The following is a 12329-nucleotide window of genomic DNA, read 5'->3' on the forward strand; positions in this document are numbered from 1 at the left end:
TGGCGGTGTACGTACCAACATGTTCAGCCCTTAGTCCTGCTTCCGCAAACCACCACCGTTCCTCCTGTGTTATACTTGCCCCAGAAAGTTTGCGCGCTTTTTGTACTCGCCTAGTGGCGCAAACGCGAGTTTAAACGCCTCGGTATTTTTTTGTGGACGTCTGACATTTCAATCGGACCGTCTGGAAAGTGTAAACTTTTTCAATTGGATACATTTTCGACGAAAGCGTCGAACCATCTTCTATACGGCCAATCCAAGGGAGGATTCTCAGTGGAAATGTATCTTGGACTATGTTTACAAGTTCGAAGAATATAACAAAAAATATAATTTGACGAAATGAGTAAATTTGAGATTTTGTATCCCTCGCAAAGAACTATCGAAAATATAGACTGAATAGGAGTACTGGAAGGTTCCAGACGCGTCAGAGGAACAAGCCAAAGCGATAACAACTACCATGGTGATTATGTTTGAGAAATTAATCCACAGCTTGTAAATCGATCCCACGAGCGATTTTTCTCTCCATTATTTCACCAGCGACGGCTATCGATCACGTTACGAGCGGCAAACGAGCGTTACGGAATGCCTGTAAGGAGTCTGCAAACTTTTGACGACTTCGTGGAACTCCACTGCACCGTGGCTTAATCCGTTTCCGCGGTGCCTAAAGCAGGCACGATCGTGGATGCGCCAGCGAGCATCGAGGAGGCTATCAAAATAACGAACCTATCTCATTTCAAAGTGCCTTACTTGCGCCTGGCTGCGTCTAAAACGGACCCAGGAACGGTCCTGTGCACGTGCAACCCAGGGCTATTCACCTGAAATCCAAACGGCGCCCCTCGATCGCATCTGCTTCATCGATGCCTCTTGGCCCGCCATTAATCGGCGGTGAGCCGCCAAAAACTCGAAGAAAATGCGAACCCCTAAATCTTGGGGACACGTGGTTCTGGAAAATCTTCAACATCCGTCGCGAAGAATACGTACGTGCGACGATGGTGACATTCAACTACAGTCAAACCTGTTTTTGTGCGGTCTTATTTTATGCAATTTTTTTTGTATGCGATATTTTCTTTATACGGTGCCTATCTACCGCGCGAAAATAGATTTGGCTGTAATTAACATGATAATACAGCGACCTACCAACATCACCTTGCTATTTACGAAGATAACAGATCACGCAGAACATCAGATGATCGAAGATGAAAATGGACGAACAATTGCCTCAACCACAGCCTTATAGCGGCACCTTTAGGCTTTTTTCCAATGTATCCTCCACAATCCGGCCTAGCCTTGAAAGGGGTGAACCCTTCTCCTCCGTTGCGCTCGAAAACGATCGTCGAACTGATCGACCATCTACAAGACATCGTGATCGACGTAAAAATAACAGAACGGCTCGGTATTATTCGTGTATATCAAAGTCGTAGGTATCCAGGTCTCGATTTCCCTCGGACTACCGTCGATTCACCCTCCGCGAACGCCTGGGGAAAAGTTGGATCGTTCCTATCGAGCAGGACATCTCCCAAGAAGATTTTCGGGAAAGTTATCGATAATTCATTTTAAGTGGTACGTTACAATTGAAACTCTATGGCGAAGTTCCGTCGGGAAGACAAAAGTTTTGGAGGCACTCGAAGTCTTCAACAAAGTGAAATACATAATGCATGTCTAGAGCCGGAACACAATTAGGCGAGGCAAAGGAGGACGAAGTTTTAACCGATTTACTTCGGTCCTCTGTCGCGAGACAGACGATTCGTGCGATATTTCTTACCGGCGGAAGCTGCGCTTCTGGAATATGCTACGATCCTCTTAATACGGTGGTCGTCGCGTCACCCAAAAAAGATTGACAAAAGCTATCAGTGAGGATGTAAAAAAATAAATTCCAAAAGTGAGACGATAATGAAAATAAATTTGGATAGGATTTGTGAATTAAATAGGTTAAAGAATTAAATAATACAACAAATGTTAAATAATCTAATCTTCGACAGTGGTGATGCGCACGAGATGAGACAGGACGAGATTTCTATGATCTTTGGAATTGTGTAAATTTTATTCCATCTTTAAAAAAAAACTATTATTTAATGATGTTTTTCAAGAAATTTCTTGCAAACGTATTCGTTCATCAATCACCAATTTCTTTAATTTCAAGCTCAAAGCTAGACTACACAAACTGCCTAAATAAAGCAAACCTACTCACACCAAGAGGGCGAAAATGCTCACACCATAATCGAAGAGGTGTGCATCGTTAATTCCTACCTGAGACAGGCGGGAGCCCCCTTATTAAATGATCGAGTTTCGTCGACGACGTTGTCAACGCCCAACAGCGTCATTGCGCTATATTTTCGTCCACGAAATACCTCGACGATAATGTATGCCCGGTTGTGTCCAGCGCGATTATTCATGTTACCGAGTCGACGCTGTGTGTTTGTGCAAACAATCGGCCGGCGACACGCGACGATACTGGTTCTTGCGCGGCTTTGATCGTTAGCCTGTAAATTTTCGTACCTCCGTGTTGGCCGCTAGTGGATTCGGTAACTCATGGGAGGTCTGGATATCGGGAAATGGATGGTGGGTGTAACGATCGGTTACCGCTGGTAAACGTTTCACTGTTCACCAGAATTGCTGAATGTAAACTGTCTATTACCGACGCTGCTTCCCGATCGTGCACGTTTCTGTCGAGTGCGCATTTATCAGCGCTACGCGTCGCACCGGGACTGTAGGGAATCCGTAACAATATAGATTTTCTCCAAGCTTTACTTGTACATTGTCAGATTTACATCTGCTCGTGTATCTACCGCTCGGCATTGTACGCTGTAAACGAAACGAGACGCATTCCTCCGTATAAGCCAGTCTCCAGAGGGCAGAGAATCGACTCTAAAATGCAATGATTAGAAGTAAACATTTTATTGCATCAATTGGGGTATCTAAATATGAGTCTGATGCATTTCGATGCAGAGACCTATTCAGGGGGTTAAACTGCATCGGAGAGGCGTTATTTTCAACACAGTTCCACGTAAAATATTTTTGCATTTAATTGAGAAAAGCGTCTTTAAGAGTCATTTCTCTTATCGCGGTAGAAATACACATAGTTACAAATGAACGTCGGTATGTTTAGCGTTAAAATGTCCTAGGTGTGGCCTGATAGACTCTATGCAAGTGGTCTATCGATCATCTTCGTAGATATTGCAGAAAAAATTTTCTTCTGTGGTCAGATGACGTTGCACTTTGTATACTAATTGGAGCTTAAATAACAAGAATATAGCTTAAAATACGTTCCAGCATGGATGGACACTGATGGGAATATGTACGATGCTATGTCCAGATAGCTTCTCTATGGTCTACTAAAGCCATTAACGAGCCTTCTACTTGAGATCAAAGCTGTCCTCGCGCTATACATAGTTTACTAATCACTTTGTCGTGTAATGTTACAACTTCGGTCAGCCGTTAAATTTCTGGGAGTTATTCGCCCGTTGGCGCTGACATTTCCAGCAAATTATATCGACGCATTAACGATACCGTCTCCTTCCTTGAATTTTAAACGCTTGATCGAATCCAGCTACGGGGAAAAGGCGCCCTTAATTGCGCGCCGATACTTCAAAGTGGACATCTGAAACAAAAGGGAGCGAAGAAACGAACGTAGATCAACGGGATCTCATTTTCCGTGTAATGGCGAATTAAAGAAACTGAGCGAATGCTCGCGACGGTATAATCTGGCTTGATCTAATTACCGGAGTCGGAACAAATTCAATTGGCTCCGCTCAAGATCACCGAGGGGCTGTTTCTGTCATAGTGTTTGGCCAGTACGCTCTCCATCTCTCCGTCTCCTCGTGCAAATTTGCGAGCACGAAGGATATTGACAAGAGTTTGCGAGTTCATCGTTTAAACGGGCATAGATTTGCGTGCAACAAGTTGGACAATATATTCAACGGTTCCTCGCTTAACAGGATAAGTATATTTGAGGCATTGTTGGATTCTGGATGTGGATCAAGTATTTTTACGGCGGATAGAATTTACCTTGGTAATGCTTATGGACTGTTTGAACAAAAATTGCGCGAATACAAAGCTTTCAAATGAATAAATGGTAGTTCAGTAGTTTAGTAGTACGAAAATTACGAAATAATAGCCGATGACATGAAGTCGTTTTTGCGTAAAATTGCCGGTCAATGTGGTAATCAGTCTTCACCTGAAGGGCATTTACCAATGGAAGACTTTCAGTCATCAAATTGCGGTCATCTGTCGACCGAATAGTTTTCCCAGTTTTATGTCATAGGGTATCCTCTAAAATATCGACGCAAAGTAAAATCATCCTCTGTAATTTAGCCTCGCGCCATCTCTTTCATTGGCCCGCTCAAACTCCCTAAATACCGTGCATGGCCGGCTGACTTTCTTCCTCGAGCCCTCGAACGTCACGTGTAATTAACACGTTTATCTAACGGTGATGCCCGCTCGAAAGGTCCACCAGAAAGGAAAGTGTAACTCAATGTCCGACCCGTGGACGTACACGGGCGAGCAAAAGTAACCGCACGATAACGCGGCATTCCAACATGAGAGGGTAGTAATTAAGACCTCAACTGGTCCCAAGGGACTTGGTACCGCGTCTCCCTGTATCTTATCGTACACGGCTCGCTCGACTGGATGTGTCCATGCTTTATATCTATGGGTTTATTCACCCAGGAGGGCAGTTCCGTATCGCGGAACGTGTCCGTGCACCGGCTAGCTCGATAGCCTTTTTCTAATTATCGATGGCTCCTCGGACGTAACGACGAGTCCCATGATTCGATTCTAACTTGTAACCTTGTTTGCTCTCAGGAATTAAATATAATTTTACTAACACGTTATGAATACATGTTTTAAAGTGTTCCAGAAGAGATAGAGAAGATAATACTTAATCCTTTCAGATCTGTATTTTTTTTTTCTGGTACTAATGTAATTTAATCTTTAGTTAATCTTAAACCATATTATTTTAGGTGGAACTCCCTAAACTGTTAAAAAGTCTCGGGGAAATAAATGTTTAAACCTAAACCTAGGTGTAGTTTCCTCTTAACCAGGAATCAATTGGAGTCGTTCGCCCCGGTCAGAGAGTAAAAGCCAACCGACGAGATTATACGTTAACAACAGACATTTAATTTCGTACAGTCGACCGGCGCGGACAACGTGATAAATGTCAGGTGCAATGGTCGGCGTAAACGTTGGAATTAGTATCGCGGCGCTGTTACTTCGTTCGATATCCCTGACGTGCCATTAAATATCAGGAAATCGAACCGGTTCATGGCGGCCTAAGTAATTCCGTCGTGACGGGGATATAAATATGGGAAAGTGAACCCCATGCCAATTATGCTCGCACGACTTAACGCTAACGCTCATTTTTCGCCCATTTGTAATATGGGAAAATAGTTTAATATCGGTTGAACCGGTTCGATGGTCGCGGAACGGGCGGTGGCGACTCCCGGTCGTGCAACTCGTATCATATAATACTCGACGGGACCGGAAAGTGGAAAAAGACGTCGCACGCATGGATGAAACCTGAGAAACTCACCTGGGGAGGTCGGAAAACTCCTGTAACGACGTGATCACTATTCTTCACGACGTGGACAGCATTTCTTTAACCCTTTGACTGCGGGAGGATTTTGATTGGAAATTCGAAGAGGCGCTTCACTAGAACAGTCGAATTTTAAAAAAAAATATCACCTTATAGAAGATGATAAGAGGAATAAAATTTAAAAATAAATAAAAAAATCTTAGATGCTCTCTTTTCTGAAATTCACCTTAATCAGGCAAATTTTTAAATTTCGTTTCGTTTGTTTTTAGGAGAAGTTATGCAATCAATTTACTCCCACGCGGCGAATAAATCACGAAAAATCTCTCAATCCCAATCTCAGGTATTCTCTTTCAGTTAATCATTCCGAATTTTAAACCGCCTCGTCGTTAAGCATGACCGAAAAATCGGTCAATTCTCTTTCGCTTCAGCGTCGCAGCTTTGATCGTTCACGGTCACAGACGAAAAAATTAAGTCGACGTCTGTTTCTCTCGACACGAAGATTACCCGAATCCGATGAAAAGCTCATTAGCCAAAGTCGGAATTAGAACGGTGTAACTGAAGCACACCTAATGGCGGGCGGCCCTCTTTTCTTTATCGAGTCATTAAGAACCAATTTCGTCGACTCCTATTAATCATGTCAGGTTGAAGAGCCGCTTTACGATGATATCTCTGACCGCGTTATTGGTCGATCTACGTCGCTTTCAAAAATACATTATTTCTGCCCGAACTACGACGTGATTTGAATATCACACTTTCCAGTCGAAATTTGTATCAGAGGTAGATATTTTGAACTGTAGCAATTATTGGAACTTCTGCTCCTATTATTTCGCTTCAAATACGAAATGGTGGATTTCAGAAAATCATGTATCTTGATATTCCTTTAACAAACTGTCATGTCTCTTTATTAAATAACGACACACATCGTTGCTTAACAGGATAAGTATATTTGAGGCATTGTTGAATTCTGGATGTGGATCAAGTATTTTTACGGCGAATAGAGTTTATCTTGGTAATGCTTATAGACTTTTTGAACAAATATTGCGCGAATACAAAGCTTCCAAAGAAATGAATAAATGGACAACTTGTAATAGTTTTCCCAGTTTTATGTCATAGCGTATTTTCTAAAATATCGACGGCCTCGACAATACTTTAGATGCAAAAGGGATGTAGAATCCTCAAGTATTTAATTCATCAGCCAACTCCCTCGATTTCCATTTAAATAAACAAGGTTTACCATACAAGCGATTGCTATATTATCCAAAAATTCCACTATCCGAACGCTGATATCAGTCAGAATAGGGAAGCCTCCTTTGCAATTCGACCCTGCGGATATTAAACATGCACGAACGGAATGGGTTCAGTGTTTTAGAGGAAACGCTTCGTATTCGCGATTATTTGGCCTCCTTCTCGCTTTGCACTGGCAAGGAATCATTACCGCGGAGAATACCAAGCAGGAGAATACGCGGAGAAGTGGTACCGAGCGGATGATGTATACGTGGTGCCTAGAGAACGCGCAGGCATTCCCATCGTGAGGGATGCCTCCGAGCGGCAGACTCATGTCATCGTGTCATCGATAATTGATGTATGCGCGAACTAATGGCTGTAATTACCTCAACCTAATATCCACCGTGGAATCTCGCGCTTCCCCGTCGCGCGCGCATTCGTCGTTTCAGGGGCCCCCATAGCCAGTGCGGCGTGCGCTAAAATTTCAAGAAGAAATTAATGATTTCTCATCCGCCATGACAGTCCGGCCGCGATAATTAATCGCCACGGATCGCCCCGGGCGTCAAACATTGACTCGGCCTTCTTGTCATATTTCTTCCTATTCTCTCGGCTTATTCTTCGCGCGGATTATGCGAGGCCACCGTTTATTAGCATGCTAACGACTGCCCATTAAAATACTTTGTCCCTCGGACAGTGATAGAATGTTCGCAAAAAACATTCAGCGCCTCTAATCGACGTCCTACGTGACTCGAGGGTTCGTTCCGTCCTTGGATCGAAGTATCTTCGAAACGATCCATGAAGAAAGTCGCTGCTCGGTTCGTTTATAGAATGTCAACACTTTCTTTACTGTTATTATTGAAAGTTTCAATATTTCTTATTGTATTTTAGTTATACCTTGAAAGTAATCTGAATAGAACCGTGTTTGGATTTATTATCATTAGAAAAACCTCGTCAGTTTATCGATAGTACTCTTGCGAAAATACGATAGTCTCGTTAATGGCTGTCATGTTGATAACGCGAGCGATACCGCTTTGAAGTTCCACGGTTGAACTAGGCTCTATGGGGTGGAGCATTTTGATGTTAATTGGCAGTTGAAGGTTATCGTATAGTTTGAACTACCCTTTTGCTCTGATCTCTTGTCTGTTAGAGTCGTTCAGGCGTGATTCTCAACGGTGGAGATGTAGCCTGGAGCAGCCAATTGATTTTGTTCTGATTATGGGAGGGCTCGGATATCATGGCGAACGCAAATTCAATAGACCGTTCAAGACCGCTTCCTCGATCGTGAATGACGTTGCAAACCCTCTTATCTCTCACGGTATCACTGCATGCCTTCATATTTAACCAACAGTGAGCATGTTTCTACAGTTTCCACGGAGAGACGAGAGATGGAGTTGCAGAGTGACCAAACATATGGGGAGGATAAGTAGCCTTGAGCGATCAATTGAATTTGCGTCCATTATAATCGTCACGCTGTTACCCTCTCCCCGAAAGCGATCAGCGCTATTCGAGATTATCGACTGATTATCGACTGCACTCATATGGAATCACTTTACTCTATTCACTCAGAGTATTGTTGTATGACCAACGCAATTAATCACAAACGTAACAAAGACCATAGACTCAACCAAACACCCTAATCCTTAACATCACGCATCCTTCAAACGATATGAAAGCTCGGAAAACCTCAAGAATCAGACAGAATGAAGTATTCACCGACACAGTGCGGACGTAGTTGTACAAATAAAAAGCTTTAAGAGTTTCTCTAAAAAACAATGTATTCAGTTAATTCCTTTCGCTCGTAATCTGACAATATCCTCTATTAACTGTAAATACATAAGAGACGCGAGTTCATCTGAAACTGTGAGAAGGAAGACTATCGAGAATGGTCGTCGAGAGAAAGAGGATGGAGCGAAGTGGATCCCTCAAGAGGAACCAGAGACGCACGTAAGAGCGTGACGTCTCAGTTTGAACGAGCCAGTCGCTGGTTCTGGCTCGGATGACAAAGCGGCGGGAGCATTGGAATAAAAATTGGAAGCGCTGGCATCTGAACGAGCAAGCTTACAGGGTCAGTAATAAGATTACAAGAGAGAGCGAGAGTGGCGCGACTAACGAGGCTATCGGCACTGCAAAACCAGATGCTCCCAAGTGGGATGCCGCCCAGGACGAGTCTTTCTGGTGGTCGTGTCTGGCCATGTGTTTGCCTGCTTGTACTCTGTCTAGCGTTGCTATTTATGAGACAAAAACCGGCGCAGATCAAAAGTGAAGCGGGAGATGAACGGCGCGATTGCGCAATTTCTTGTTAGCGTTGAACGCTTTTGGTTTCCGCCAGCGTTCTATTCCAGACCGAGAAAGACTAATGGGTACAAATGATTTCTCTTAAGAGGGTCTACCGCGACGCTGCCGTTCTCAGTCGTCGCGTCTGCAATTAAGTTCATCGAATTTGACGCGAAAGCGACGAGTTAAACGCATCTTCGCAGAGCTTGCGAAGAGGACGGTTTATTAGACGCATGCTGTGCCCGAGTCGAGGTAATATCGATATCGATCGAGGTCTTAAGGCGTACACAAGATGCCAATACGTAATTTGACGAAGTTTTATACGAGTGATGCACGAGCGGAGTTCCTGATACGGCGAAATGCACATACTCTATTCCTATACATCCAGGCCGAGCGGCTTGGGGCGCATTATTGTGAAAATTCAGGTTACCGACATTTCTTAGATTTATTGTGCTTTGCGAGGGCTGACAGTTTACTTACGTGCCGCCGGTGGATTGCTGCGATGTGCAATTGCTCCGCTTCCACGGACTCATATTTCACGATATGCATCTATGTACTCGCTTCGTATTCAATACAGGGGTACTTTTCAGCTATCGACTGGTGCTTCCACTCGATGGAAAGAAGTTTCTGATCGGTGGTTAGGACATTTCTTAACGTTGCTCGGCGCTACGGTCTTCGAGAATGGATGCGTCGAGTGAGCAGTTCGCGAGTTCGTTAGCTTTTTCGAAACTCCGTGAGAGTTTGCAGCGGTCAGTGTCAACAGCCGATGAGAATGTTCGAAGATGGGCACCAAAGTCTGTCGAATCTTCCTGACGATTCCCAATGACTCTTTCCACCTAGGAAACGAAGTAAAAAAAAAACTGATGATCTATTACATCAACCCCCCTTTGACGGATGAACAGAATGACGCGAACCGTCAGTGACTGCACTCCGTCACGTCGTGTTCCTGCTGATTCTTAGCAGCGTGCAATTAGTCGACTGGTATTAGCGTCGAATCCATCTCAGGGGAACGCACGACTTCGTCGGGGGAGCTAGCTGGGTAATACGGCTCGCATAGGACACGAGTCAGTCACGGTATGCTGGCTTATGCGAGAGGGAAACACGTCGAAGGGAGAAAAGGGGCGTTGCTTACTAATGTTGTTATTGAATTATTCCGAGACTTAGTTTTACGTGCAAGGGATCAAGCTGGGGCACGCTCGTTGCAGATGGAGTAGGTGTGGCTCGTCCTTGATCCTAACTGCTGTCCCTTCGTGCCGTAGTTCCTATGGATCACGAGTCCTGTGTGCCCTGGACTAGATTAAGACGCGATTAGGATGCTCTCAGCCTGCTCCCGTTGGATATAGTCCTGTCGACGTCTCCCCTTGCGACGCGAAGCTGGAACTGGCCGAGCGAAGAGATGAAGAAACCCGCAGCGAGCTGGGAGATCCTCATCGAGACGCGACAGGAAACAAAAGAAATGATTGCGCAGGAATAGCGGCTCGCTGGAGCGTATTCTACCGTTTGTCGGGCACAGAGAAGAAATATTGATCGTGGAATGCTTCACCGTTGCGCCGCGAAGAACTCTTAGTTAGAGGATTATTGGGGTCTGGGGGCAGTTCGAGGAGATTTATATCCAGGCGTGAGTATGATGTCGAGTAATGACTGCTGACAGCGTGGTTAGAGCGTGTCTTGTCGAGTGATCAATGTGTATCTGTGGATTCGAATGCGGTGGTTTCGCGACGTAAGGAGAATTGGGTGTCAGGACTCTATTGGTTCGAGTGTTTGAGAGTTAACAATTCAGTTCTTAATTTATATTCAACAAAGTCAAGTAAACATCGCTCGTGCGTGCGTTATGAAAATGATACGAAAGCGAACCGTTCACTACACATATCGATTAACTCCACCAATCACATAAAAATTGTAACATTACTAACGGTAATTTTTTGGTTATTTTTCTTATTAATTTTATATAGCATTATGATGAAAGATACATCTGTATTTATACATTCTACAATATTTATCTAAATTTATATTATAAAATTTTCATTTATAATATAAAAATTTATATTATAAAATATTAATTTATATTTATATTATAAAGGGAATTTGAAAAAACAATGTACATTATTTCGTCGCATTTTTCAACTTTTTGTTTCATAGAGTTAATCAATTTATGCAATGAACAGCTCATACGAGAATTACATTTATTTCGATTGACTATGGATTTTTATCTTTTGAGCCAAAGCATACCGATGTTTCAGTGTCTCTATGAACATTACGACTTAACCTCAGGTGCTAACTTAAAATTAGAACATTCGTTAAGAAAATAACGAAGCGTTTGTAAGTGTATGCAAAATGCATCCTTCAACCTAATTTTCCAAAACAACGCACCTCAAGCTCAATAAAAATATACTACACTCATTTCATCTCATGGACCTTGTTCGTGCGTGTTTCACGTGAAACCTTGTCAATGAACGACTGAACTATTACCACCAATGATCTTACTTAGAAGTCGAGTTAAAAAGGAGGAACTTCACGAGACTTCGCGCCTTCCACGGAAGACCCTACGTAAATTAGAAGACGCGGAACCTTGTCGTCCGTATTAAACGTATCAAGACAACTTGGTACGCGAAGTATCCAGCGCGCGTCACGTGTCGAGTGTACCAGCTTGCATCACACGCCCGATATACCCTGTGCGCGCTCGTGTGTCGAGCCCAAGAACGAGATGATAAATTGCTGGCGGATCGTGTAAAGGTAATACGACAACGAGGCGAATAGTTTCGTTTACAGGGAAAAATTTTGTTGGAACGTTAACATCAGGGGCGCGATGGTGTCACGGCTTGTCGTACGAAATCGGTCCAAGTTTGAAGTTTATTTCCGCGATAACTTGCCTTAAGGCTTGTACACAGTTTCACGGTTGTTAACGGTTGCGTGATACGCGTTGCATCGAGCGAGCTGCAGGTGATACCGGGGCTATTAAAGTGATGGTATTATGTATATTGTATCAAGTAATTATGTACGTGCATTATCGGCGCTTTTAATGCGTTATAAAATTCGAACGAACGGGCGGATACAAGCGGCCCAGCTGAAAGGTGTAACGGTCGAATCGTGTTTGATAATAACGGGGACGGGCGATAACGTTTCCGTCGGTGCGGAAACTTTTCGCCCGACGGTGCACTCTGGCGATGCATAAATCTGTAACGATGGTAGTGGAAAGTTATGAACAACAGCTACCCGTTAACTTTTTTCTTTCGATTAATATGTTAAGGTCATTTATCCGACCCTGTAAAAGTCGGCGACAGAACGGCATGCCTTCGATATGTAC

The sequence above is a fragment of the Hylaeus volcanicus genome, chromosome 2, assembly GCF_026283585.1.
Source record: "Hylaeus volcanicus isolate JK05 chromosome 2, UHH_iyHylVolc1.0_haploid, whole genome shotgun sequence".
In the NCBI taxonomy this organism is placed as follows: Eukaryota; Metazoa; Arthropoda; class Insecta; order Hymenoptera; family Colletidae; genus Hylaeus; species Hylaeus volcanicus.